General features: G+C 38.8%; 1 protein-coding gene across 1 annotated transcript in view; it reads right to left on the reverse strand.

Moving 5' to 3' along the window:
• Positions 1-12,022, reverse strand: part of LOC135226995 (probable E3 ubiquitin-protein ligase HERC1) — an 83,199-nt gene extending 71,177 nt beyond the window's left edge. Inside the window, exon 1 of the mRNA XM_064266722.1 lies at positions 11,919-12,022. The gene's annotated coding sequence lies outside the window, so the exon portion shown is untranslated. The remainder of the gene's footprint in view (positions 1-11,918) is intronic.
• Between the last annotated feature and the right edge of the window lie 6 nt (positions 12,023-12,028).

Here is a 12,028-nt window from a genome sequence, read left to right on the forward strand (position 1 = left end):
AGCCTCATTAACATTTTACCTACTCAGCAAATGCCTTAGCTATTAGAATAAGTGTAATAATCGTGTATAGTTTACGTACATACAAATTATCTGTAATTATTTTATTATGTTTATGTGCCTTGTTGCAAATGTCGCCAACATGTTTTGGCTATATAGTATATTTTGTAAATAAATTGTATTTTTCCAATTCTAAACTATTTTATTATTTTTCCTTTGATTTCATTAATATGATTTTTCCTTTCAGGATAGTATAGCTTGGTGTTTCTCTGGTACAATTTCTACGGAGCGACACGGCTGAGCCCAGAAAAGGGATTTTGACGTAGGAAAAATCTATTTCTGGGCAGAGGGAAAAGCCGTGTCGCCCAGTGAAATCCCCCCCGCCCTTTTTTTCCCTTTTTTCCTTTTTTCCCCCCTTGCTGTGCAACCAAGCTTCTATGCCATCGATAAGTATGACGCCACAGTCCCTTCAACAGGGTAGCTGGGTGTGACCTATAGGTCGTCTCCCCGTTTTCAGGGTCTTTTGATGAGGAAAAGGCTAATTGGAGGGGGTGCTGTGGTAGTGTTTTCAACTCCCCCAGTCTATACCGACACCTTTTATTTAGGTGAGCGAGTCAGAGACTTCTGACATGTCGCAATTTAGCAGTTCTCTGGTATCATAGCAATATTTTACTAGAAATAGTGCTAAAGAGGACACATTTCACTGGGCGACACGGCTTCCTCGCCCAGAAATAGATTTTTCCTACGTCAAATCCCTTTATAATATTCATTTATTTGCATAAAAGAAATAAATTTTATTGACATGAAAACATGCAAACCAAACTTTATCAATATCTTTATCTACGAGGGCAATTTTTCTAAAATAGAAAAATGTATATAGTAAAAATTTCAAAGAAGTCTATATAACTGAAATTTTTTTTTATAAAAACCATATTACCTCCAAATCAACAGTAGTACAGTAGTATACAAAAATATCTATTAAGTTACCAATACTATGTGAAAATATGAAAATATGTAAATATTCAACACTAATGCTACAGTAAATTACTATAAATTTCAAATGACCCTTCTGTGTACTATACCTTGTATGCACATTAACATATTTTCAAAGTCTTACTCTAATGAAAACAAAAGGACACAAATTAATCTTTTCCCCTAAATGTACAGTTAAACCTCGCTTTTTGTAACCTCTCTTTACATACTTTTTGGATTTTGTAGACATTTTTTATGAATCTTGTCTCTGTTATATGTTTTCTTGGTTTTCGTACACTCAGAAATGCTCCATTCGGGGCCAAGCGCGTGACCGGGCCCCTTATTGAGCGCCTAAACAAAGCATCCCATCTTCTTTTGTGACCCATTCTGCTTTTTTGTTCATTGTTTTTGTGCTTTTTTATTGCCGTTCAACTGCTAAATAAGCCATTATGGAGCCAAAGAAAGTTCCAAGTGCTAGCCCTTCTGTAAAAAAGGCAAGAAACACTATAGAATTTAAGAAAGAACTTGTAGCAAAGTGTTGAAGGAGGTTGCATGCTGATCTCAGTGAGAAAATGCCTACAAGAAGTGCTGCTGTTGGTGAATTTAAGGCCAGCAGAGGCTGGTTTGAAAAATTCAGGAAACAAATGAGAATACATAATGTGCCTATATCAGGGATTAAGGACATGTTTGCAAAGTGGAGTGTTCTTAAAAATTTTGGAGAATTATCATCCCAACAAAGAAGTTGTAATACATGTCTCCAACATGTTTAATGATAGTGCCATGTTTAACTTTGGACAAATTTAAAAAAAACACCAGAAACAAATGTCTCTGGACAGTTTTGTTATGTGACAGGGGTCCAGTAGCTCAAGCTGGTCCTATTGCAAGTAAAACACAAAGAGGGAAGTAACCTCAGATAGGGCCTGTAAAAAACGAAGGGAGACTCCCCTTCCAAACAATAACCTCTCCTCCTCCCTCTCCCCTCCACTCTGTCTTCCATAAACTAACAAGTGTTTTCCACAAAGGTAAAAGTGATGTTAAATGTTCATTTATTCATTTCATTAGTCATTTATATTTATTTCTCATTGTTTTCTGTATGTAAAACTGTTTATTCCCTATAAAATTTATTTTTTAAAAATATTTTTGGGAGTCTGGAATGACTTAATTGTATTTATATTATTCCGTATGGGAATTATTGCTTTGGTTTTCATACATTCCAGATTTCATGAGAGGTTCCAGAACAGATTATGTACGAAAAACGAGGTTCCACTGTATAACAAATTCTATTTTACCTTTCTTAAACTAAAGTAAAATCATAAAATGTCAAAATATCTATTAAAAATTAGTGTCATTTCAGTGATTTTTCCAGTTTTCTTTGGGTCTTAGCTAGAAAACAACAGTTACCCCCATCCTGGTGACCATAGAACTTAAAAACCCAAAACTCAAACCTGAGGCCTTTACATTGGATGAAATTCTGCACAGCTGGTAACCAGCTATGAAAAAAATTCGACATCATATGATCAAGGTGAGGTGGAGGAATACACAGTGTTCCCTAAAGGGGGCATAGAGTGGGAAGAACTTCTACTCGCTTGCACCATGCAATCTCGTGACAAACCGGTGATCTTACAGCCTAGGAATACTGAATGAGGAGTGGCTGAGATGGTCCATTAATGTAATGTCCTCAAGTTTGTATATCAGGAAAAATACAAATTGATTGAAAATTTGTGATTTGTTCATATGCTCCCATATGAATACATACCTTCGGCCTTTTCATTGGGAGACTTAACTTACTGGTGGAAAGAAAAGTAAGCCATGACCGAATATAGTTTTGCCCCATCTGGGCTCACTTCCTGACCAATGTTGGAGTATAGGAAGGAGTTGTAAGCATCTAATTAAGAGGAGAAAAAATGTTTTACTATTAGACAGACATCCTGGCTTGTGGCACAATGGAAGTAAGATTCCATGTCTCAAAAATAAAGGGAGGAATATATGTATTGTTGTAAAAACAACCAATTGGTTAACTACCTTGATCTATGAAGAGAGTTCTTTGATCACAGAGTGAAGAATGGTATCATTTCTATTTCTGAGATTTATTCGTTGTTTGAAAAGTAAAGAAACAGAAATACATCTGAAAACATCTGTATCTAGACAGATCCATGACTGGAGGTTTGTTTTCTTCACTGCTTGCCAGGAGCAAAGAAGGAAAAGGAGAAAGGAATAAGACCATTCACAACAATCACAATCTCTTTCATGCCAATATCTAGATTAGATATAATTTGCCCACAAGGAGCACTGGTCAAGTTAGACAACTTGCTGGGCAGCCACCACTGGATACAAGGAAAAAATGTCCAAGGATCTATGAGTGATGTCCTACAAGTAGAAAGAGGTAAAGGTGGTCTAGTAATTCCACGTACCAGCCTTCAACCCTTTTTGAACTGATAGATTCTTCTTATACAGGCAGTCCCCAGTTATCGGCGGACTCAGTTATCGGCAATCCAGTTTTGTGGCAAGAATCAGCAATCTATGGCGTCATAATAGGCCAAGTTCCGGTTATCAGCGCCATAAGGTGCCTTATGATGCCATAACATACCTAACAGAGGCGCCATAATGGTGCTTAAGGCGCTAATAACCGGTTATCAGCACCATAAGCGCTATTATGGCCCCCATAAATAGCCAAGTTTTGGTTAATGGTAGTTTTTGCTTATCGTCACCCCCTAAGGAACAGAATCCCTGCCGACAACCGGGGACTGTCTGTATGCAACGGAGGGGCCGAGACCCCTGACATCATGAGCTCTAGGTCGTACTGAGCTGTCATCTAGATCAGAAGAAGAATATGCACTTCTGATAACCTCCCTTAGCCAGAAGGAGATGGTATTCTTAGACACTTCTTTCATGTTCCGGCCTGTACTAACAAAACACCTTAGACACCCAGGTCTGAGGTATCAAGTTCTTTTTAGATAGCAGCATAGTATCTCACTAGGATCATCACCTACAAAATCTGCAAGGGACGAATAAAGGGCTCGAATCTGAGATTGGGAACTGATGGATTCTGAGTCTAAGCCACAAATTCCGGGACAAATTCGAAAGACACTAAACTCCAGCCCCTTGAGTGTTTTACCTCATAAGAGTGGTCATGAAGTTCACCCACTCTTTTGGTTGATATTATGGCCAAGTAAAAATACCCTCTTGAGGGTTAAAGATCTATCAAAAGGTTCATACAGGGCATAAGTAAGGCTGCTAAGAACCAGCGCCAAATCCCAGTTAGGAGGTTTGAGTTCCCAGATGGAAAGGATTGCTCAGAGCTTCATAAGAGCATAGAGATCTCCAATGAGGAAGAAAGTTCCCCTACTTTCAGATGAAGAACTAGTCCTAAAGCAGCTAACACAGAAAGGAGCCTTTCCCTACATAGGAAAATGAGGAAGTCAGCTCCTTGCTGAATAGAAGTTCTGCTGGAGAGAAACCCCGCTGATGACACCAGTCACAGTAGATTGCCCACTTCCCTTGATACACAACTGTTGATTTCCTGAGATACTCAGACATCTCTGACACTACCCTGCAAGAAAAACCTCTCACTTGCAGGAGATACTGGATAGTGTCCAACCATGAAGAGACAGGGACTTGACAGACTGATATCAAACATGATATCATAAGATTATGTCAAGGAGGAACCTTTCTTGGAGCTTCTGTCAGCAGAGCCAGAGGTCAGGGTATCACTTGGTGAGCAGGTGCAGCCACAAGGGCGCCACATACGTCATCCTGAGGTTTGGGAGGTTATTACTGTTGATCACCTGATGAATCAGGAAAAAGGGTGGAAAGGCCTAAACATCCAGGTTGTCCCATGGATGTTGAAGGGTGTCCTGTGCTACTGCCTAAGGGTCCAGAACTACTGAAAAAAATATTTCCAGTTTCCTGCTGAAACAGGTGGAAAACAGTTCCATCATTGGTGTTCCCAAAAGGAGAAACAGCGTTTTAGCCACCTGGTGCAATGACCACATTGTTCCCAATACCCAACAACTCAATTTGTCCACTGCTACATTCCTTTTACCTGGAATGTACCTGGCTGACAGAATCACCAAGTAGTTTATTGCCCAATGATGTAACTGGACTGTTAACCCTCTTACGCCGAATGGACGTATTAAACGTCGAGTCAAAATGTCTCCCGTATGCCGAATGGACGTATCATACGTTGACTCAAAAAAGTTTTTTTTTAAATTCGCGGAAAAATACTTATAGGCCTACCAGCCGAAAACTTTTGAATCACGCGCCTTGGGGGATGCTGGGAGTTCATGGATCAAGGCGTTATTTTGTTTACAATCGCTACGCAGGCGCGCAAGCGCGAATTTCTTTCTTATCGCACTAAAAAGTATCTGTGACACATCTCAAAAATTATTTCGTCACTTTGACATAATTTTTGCACCATTTTAAATTATCCTTTACATGAAGTATTATATATGAAAATGTGCACAATTTCATGTAAAATACAAAAAAAATACTCATGATTGTAGCTTTTATCAGTTTTGAAATATTTTCATATAAATAACAATAAGTGCAAAAATTTCAACCTTAGGTCAACTTTGACTCTACCGAAATGGTCGAGAAACACAATTGTAAGCTAAAACTCTTATATTATAGTAATATTCAATCATTTGCAACAAATTGGACGTCTCTAGCACAATATTTCGATTTGTGGTGAATTTATGAAAAAACTTTTTCCTTACGTTCGCGTGGTAACTCTTCCGATAATTTTTTTCGTGCGATTGTCCTAATGTTTGCACCATTTTAAATTTGCCGTTACATAAAGTTTTATATATGGAAATGTGCGCAATTTCATGCACAATACAACTAAAAACAACCCATGGTTGTAGCTTTTATCAGTTTTGAAATATTTTCATATAAATAACATTAAGTGCAAAAATTTCAACTTTCGGTCAACTTTGACTCTACCGAAATGGTTGAAAAACGCAATTGTAAGCTAAAACTCTTATATTCTAGTAATATTCAATCATTTTCCTTCATTTTGCAACGACTTGGAAGTCTCTAGCACAATATTTCGATTTATGGTGAATTTATGAAAAAAAAAAAAAACATTTTCATTACGTCCGTGCGGTAACTCTTCCGAAAAAATCAGAATTTTTTTTGTGCGATTGTCGAAATATTTGCACCATTTAAAATTAGCTGTTACATAAAGTGTTATATATGAAAATGTGCGCAATTTCATGTAAAATACATCTAAAAATGATTGAAGGTTGTAGCTTTTCTCTTTTTTAGAAATATTTGCATATAAATCACGATAAATAGAAAAAAAACCATGTTCAGTCAAATTTGACTCTACCAAAATAGTTGAAAAACGCAATTGTAAGATAAAACTCTTACGGCCTAGTAATATTCAGTCATTTATCTTCATTTTGAAACAAATTTGAAGTCTTTAGAACAATACTGTGATTTATGGTGAATTTTTGAAAAATATATTTAACTTCCCTCCACGCGCCGATTCGCGGCCGCAAGTCTCCGAAATGCGTACATCGCATTATCCTAATATTTGCTCCTTTTCATATTAGCCGTTTTATAGAGTTATAGAGTTTCATATATCAAAATGTGCCCAAATTCATGAAGAATACAATAAAAAATAATTGAAGGTTGTAGCTTTTACCATCTCCGAAATTTGTGCATATAAAAAAATATATATATAAAAATTTCGACATTCGGTCAAATTTAACTCGTCCGAAATGGTCGAAATCTGCAATTCTAATCTAAAACTCTTACAGTATCATAATAGTCAATCATTTGTCTTCATTTTGAAACAAATTGGAAGTCTCTAGAACAATATTTAGATTTACAGTGAATTTTTTAAAATAACATTTTTTTATGTCCGCGCATTACGAATTCGTACATCATTTTGTGATAATATTTTTCGGTGTTGCTTTTATTGTTTTACAATGTATTATATATCAAAATGATTGCAATTTAGTGTACAATACAACGAAAAAAAGTAACTCGTTAGCTTTGACCGTTTTTTGCACAGTGTGATTTGAATACAATTATGTATGAATTTTTTTTTTTTGCTACCATATATCGCATTATTTACATATGATAATGATATTATTTTTCATTTCTGATGGTTGCATACTAAACTTCAGGCAATGACAAAAAAATGAGCCAAAAAAGAACTCTTAATCTTCAAAACTAAGCGTGCTGTGATTTTTTGAAAAAATTATTTTTTCCGCTTCCGCGCTCACTCCAAACCGGCCCCGGCATACGGGAGAGGTTTTGATTTTTAGGGCTTCTGCGTAAGAGGGTTAATATGCAAAAAGGGTGAGACTAGCCCCACCCCCTTTTGTTTATGTAAGCCACCACCATGATGTTGTCAGACATCATGGCCATAGAATGACCTACTATGCCAACCAATCTTGAAACTCCTGAGGGGCTAAAAAGGCTGCTTTTAGTTCCAGGATATTGATATGGAGATGTTTTTCTTGACCTCCAAGTTCATGAATCTTCCACATGAACCCCACACCCTTTGGTTGAGGCATCCGAGAAAAGAAGAATCTCTGGAAAAGGAGCATGAAGGGGCATCCCTATTGTCAGATTCCTATCATCCAACCATGCCAAATCCTGTCTCATCTTCTGTGATATGGGGACGGAGAAGAATGGAGAATCTGTCGCCGGGGACTTCAACCTCCACTGTAAGAAACAGAGATGAAGTCTGCCATGAGGAACAAGTTTCTCCAAAGATGACAGATGATCTAGAATGATTTGCTACTGACATGCAGGCTGTTTCTGTTTCAATAAGAATGAGCTCATGACTGTCCTGAACTTCTCTATTCTCAGATCTGAAGGAAAGACTCTTAAAGCAACTGTGTCTATCAACATCCCCAGGTAAAGAGTCCTTTGGCTGGGGACAAGGTTTGACTTCTCTAGATTTATCATAACCTCAAGGCTGCGACAAAACTAAAGACAACAATCTCTGTCCTAGATCAACTTCACCCAAGAACTTGCCAGAACCAGCCAGTTTTTGAGGTATCCGAAGATGCGAATCCCCTGTGAATGAGCCCAAGTCGAAACCAGATTGAGCACCCTTGAGAAAACCTGTGGAGTGGTTGAGAGGCTGAAGCACAGGACTTTGAACTGATAAACTGACTCTCCCAAATCGAATTGAAGGAACTTGCAAGATGACTGGTGAACGGGATCTGGAAGTAGGTATCCTTCAGGTCAATAATCAACATAAAGTTGTTCTGTATGATGGCTGCTAGAACCATACAAGGAGTTTCCATTTTGAAATGAATCTTCCTGATGAAAAGATTCAGGGTTGAAAAATCTGTAACTGGCCTCCAGGCACCTAATGTCTTCTCTACCAAGAAAACTCGACTGTAGAAACCCATGGAAAGATCCCTCACTACTTCCACAACTCCCATCATCTCTCTAGCCTTGTTCTGGAGAGCCAGATCCTTTGGTGAGCCTGACGAAGAGGACAATCTGTGAGAGGACAGAAATCAACAGGGAGTGGATATCCCACACAAAGAACATCTACTACCCAATCTTCTGCTCCAAACTACTGCCAAAACATCCAACGGTTCACCAGGCACCTACCCACCAAAGGCAGCAGATGGGGAGGGGCACCCTCTCTAGTGTTTCCCACCTCTAGCTCTAACTCTGTTTGCTCTTCTGCCCTTATGAGGCAGCTGCTGAAAGGGGCATTGCTGAGAGGCGGGTTTACTGGTCTTAGGAGATAGATATTGGTCCCTACAAGGACCCATTGTAGCTTGTGACTTTCTCTGCGAAGCTGACTGTCTTGCTCTAGCTACGTTGGGACAAGCCAATTCTGATGATTTAGATACTGCTTGTAGAACCAGATGATTGTTGTTGTCGGCTTGTCTTTCGGAAAAAGAGAAGATGATTCCAATAAAGTCCCATTCCTTAACTATAACACAGACTAAGGGCTGATGTATCTAGATCCCCTAAGGGTGCTGAGCCCCTGAGAGTGCTGAGTCCCTCGTCTTCAGCAACCAGTTGGCCCATATATTTGTCATTAAGTGGGTAAAAAAAGAAATGGTTTTCCCCCCCAGACTAAAGGAGATGATAGAAGTGAACTCCTTAGAATCCTTCAAAAAGGTTGTTTTAGAAATCTTGCTCACTGCTGTAGACCACAAGTCTAGTCAAGATGTTGCTTGTAAGCTATGAAAGCCAAAGCCTCCATAGACAATGCCTTTTGGAAGGTAAAAGATGTGCTGTCCCCCTCAAACTGATCCAAAGAAAGGTTCCGTTCCAACAGAACAAAGTCCTAATCCAATTGTCTCAGTTGCAGGGCAACTATCGGGGTAGCATAAAACACCTGTGCCTATGAAGAGGAGGAGGAACCAACTTGAGAGATTACCCAGAACGTAGTGAACTGTCCCTTCCATACAGAATAGCATCTACGTACTTTGTTCTAAGGCAAAATCAGCGAGATTGGCCAAAGGTAATCCTACTGAGGTGTTAGCATCTTTCTTTGGACCTAAAAACTTCTCATGACTTTAAGACTGATCCGAAAGGGCGGTTGTAGTCTCTTCCAAGTCATTGTACTTCCTAATCATCTCAACAACTTTACTGCACTTTTTTGTCAGATCATTAGCATCAAGATCAAGAGTTATAGAATCTTTCAACTCCAAACCTCAAGAACTCCTATCTGTTCTAGTCATGGAATCTCCAACTTATACTTCACCTCTCTGAATTACTGAAGCGTATGTACGCTCAGGACCTAAAACTTTGGCAGATGGTACATAAAGATGAGAATCTGGGATATCAAACTCACCCTTTGGATGAAAAGAACTTTCTTTATATCCTTTGAATCCCCAAGAAGTAGGAGGAATCAGAGATGTAGGCCTAGATGTAAAAGAATCCAGAGGAGACACATATCGACGAATGTTATGTGGATGATCGGGAGAATAAGGCAGTCCCCGGATATCGGTGGGGGTTCCTTTCCAACAGCTTGATGATAAGCAAATATCTCCAATAACTGAAAATTGGCGATTTTTGGTACTTAATGGTGCTGATAACCAGTTATGTATTAGTGCCAATACCATACTATCGGTGCCGATAACCAGAAATCAGCACATTTCAGTGCGACACGAGCCCCATAAAACAGATCACCGAGTGAGATGACGACTTTTGGGAATCTGAACAGAGGCAGTAGACAACAAAGGGTTTGTTGCATGAAGTTGGGATGGAGAGGCCATAAGTGGAACATCAAATAACAAAGAAAAGACAGACATAGAAATACAGCCAGGTGTAATGGCTGATACACAGGCAGTTGTCATAGTGCAGGCGTCATTAACACGGCAGACAAAATGTTCCCAGTAGCCGAGGAGGCAAGATGGAGCTCCACCAGAAGAGAAAATAGTCCCCCTAACCGCTGTCCTCTGGGAAGGCCTATGATCAACAATCACAGAGAGTAGAGCCATCTGTCCGAATCTGGAATTAAATCAACTGAATATTTTCCCACACCTAAGGGGGGAGGAGTATCCCTAGCCCTCTGGCAGGTAGAGAAGCAACAACAGGACCTCCCGAACCCTCTCCAGAAACGTCTACTATTGAGGAGACAACACAGGAACATGAAGAGGTAAATTCTTCTATGCAAGAAGTAGCAAGAAGACAATTCAGGGAAGGAGGAAAGGAACAAGAATGAATGGCATCATCTGCCACCATTGAAGAGTCAAAACCCTCCCATAGCTGAGCAGTGCCCTTCCTCTTGCACCTCTTTTTCGACTTGAAATATCTCCATTGCACAGGAGACCAACAATGACATTCATAACAGGGGCTTCTTACATTGCAAACATGAAGCCTACATCTGCTACAAGTTATGTGGGGATCAGTTTCAAAAGAAGCTAAATATTGGAAGTACTAGGCTTTGGTAAATTATGGGTTTGCATGATTAATAATCAAACTTACAACAAGCACAAATACACCACTAAAACACAAACACAAAGAACCAATTGCAAACAAAATGGTAGGAAGTGAAAAAAACTGGCTTTGATGAAACATCTGCTTGAGAAGACAGTTAACCCTTACTGGATGGGTCAAGATACCAATATGTGGCTCCTCAGGCAGGGTAAACTTTGAGGTCGGCCAATTTATGAAAAAACACATCAATAGAAAGAGGAAGATGTGCAAATGTAATGGTTAAAGAAAAAAATTCTTAAAAATTTTCTCTACCTTCCACGAGCAGTTGAAAATGACTATTTACAACCCCTTGACAAGACCATTGTAAATTTTATCAACTTATATATGTTTTTTCTAATAAATAAACTTATTTCATTTTGTAAAATTATAATTACTGCTCATACAATATCAGAACAGACAAGAAATAAAAGCAGTAACAAATTCTTAGTATATTTACATAAAAGTTACCGAGAACGAAAATTCAGTAACTTTTTTAATTTTACATGTTTTTTCTAATATTTCTTTGCAATTTTCTTAGTAAAATTACATTTACAATCGACATACTATCGTAAAAGACGAAGAACAAAAAACAACAGCAACCCCTAGGTATATTTATGAGCAAATATAAAAAAAGATGTCATGTGAGAGAGAGACGCAGAACATACCCCTGTTTCAAGTCACATGTACTACTGAAGTCCTGAGATATCCACACTCATGACCTTAGTCAGCATAAAAGTTGCCATAAGTGATTTTTTGGGCTATAAAGTATTGGAACCTCTTCGCGCCCGATTCTTTCCAAATCGATGGCATGTAATATTGTTTATCTACAGGATCAATCCGTCCACCACCCCAAACCTGTTATTATTACTCCTGAGGATTAATCCATCCATTATGGGTTAAGAGAACACTGGTGCATCACAAGATGCTATGGGGCAAGCGAGGGGAAGCTCATCCCAGTCTATGCCCTCTTTCATAACATTTCCAACTGCACAATAGAATTTCGTTAGGAAACAAGTAGAAATTTCATATTACTATACCTGGTCCAGCATTGGCGACATGAACAGGAGCTGGCTGTGTGCACAAAACTGAATCCAATTTCAAAAGTAACGCTAATGAACACAACTGCTGCAAATATCGACTATGAACC

Source organism: Macrobrachium nipponense, chromosome 15 (assembly GCF_015104395.2).
Source record: "Macrobrachium nipponense isolate FS-2020 chromosome 15, ASM1510439v2, whole genome shotgun sequence".
Classification (NCBI taxonomy): domain Eukaryota; kingdom Metazoa; phylum Arthropoda; class Malacostraca; order Decapoda; family Palaemonidae; genus Macrobrachium; species Macrobrachium nipponense.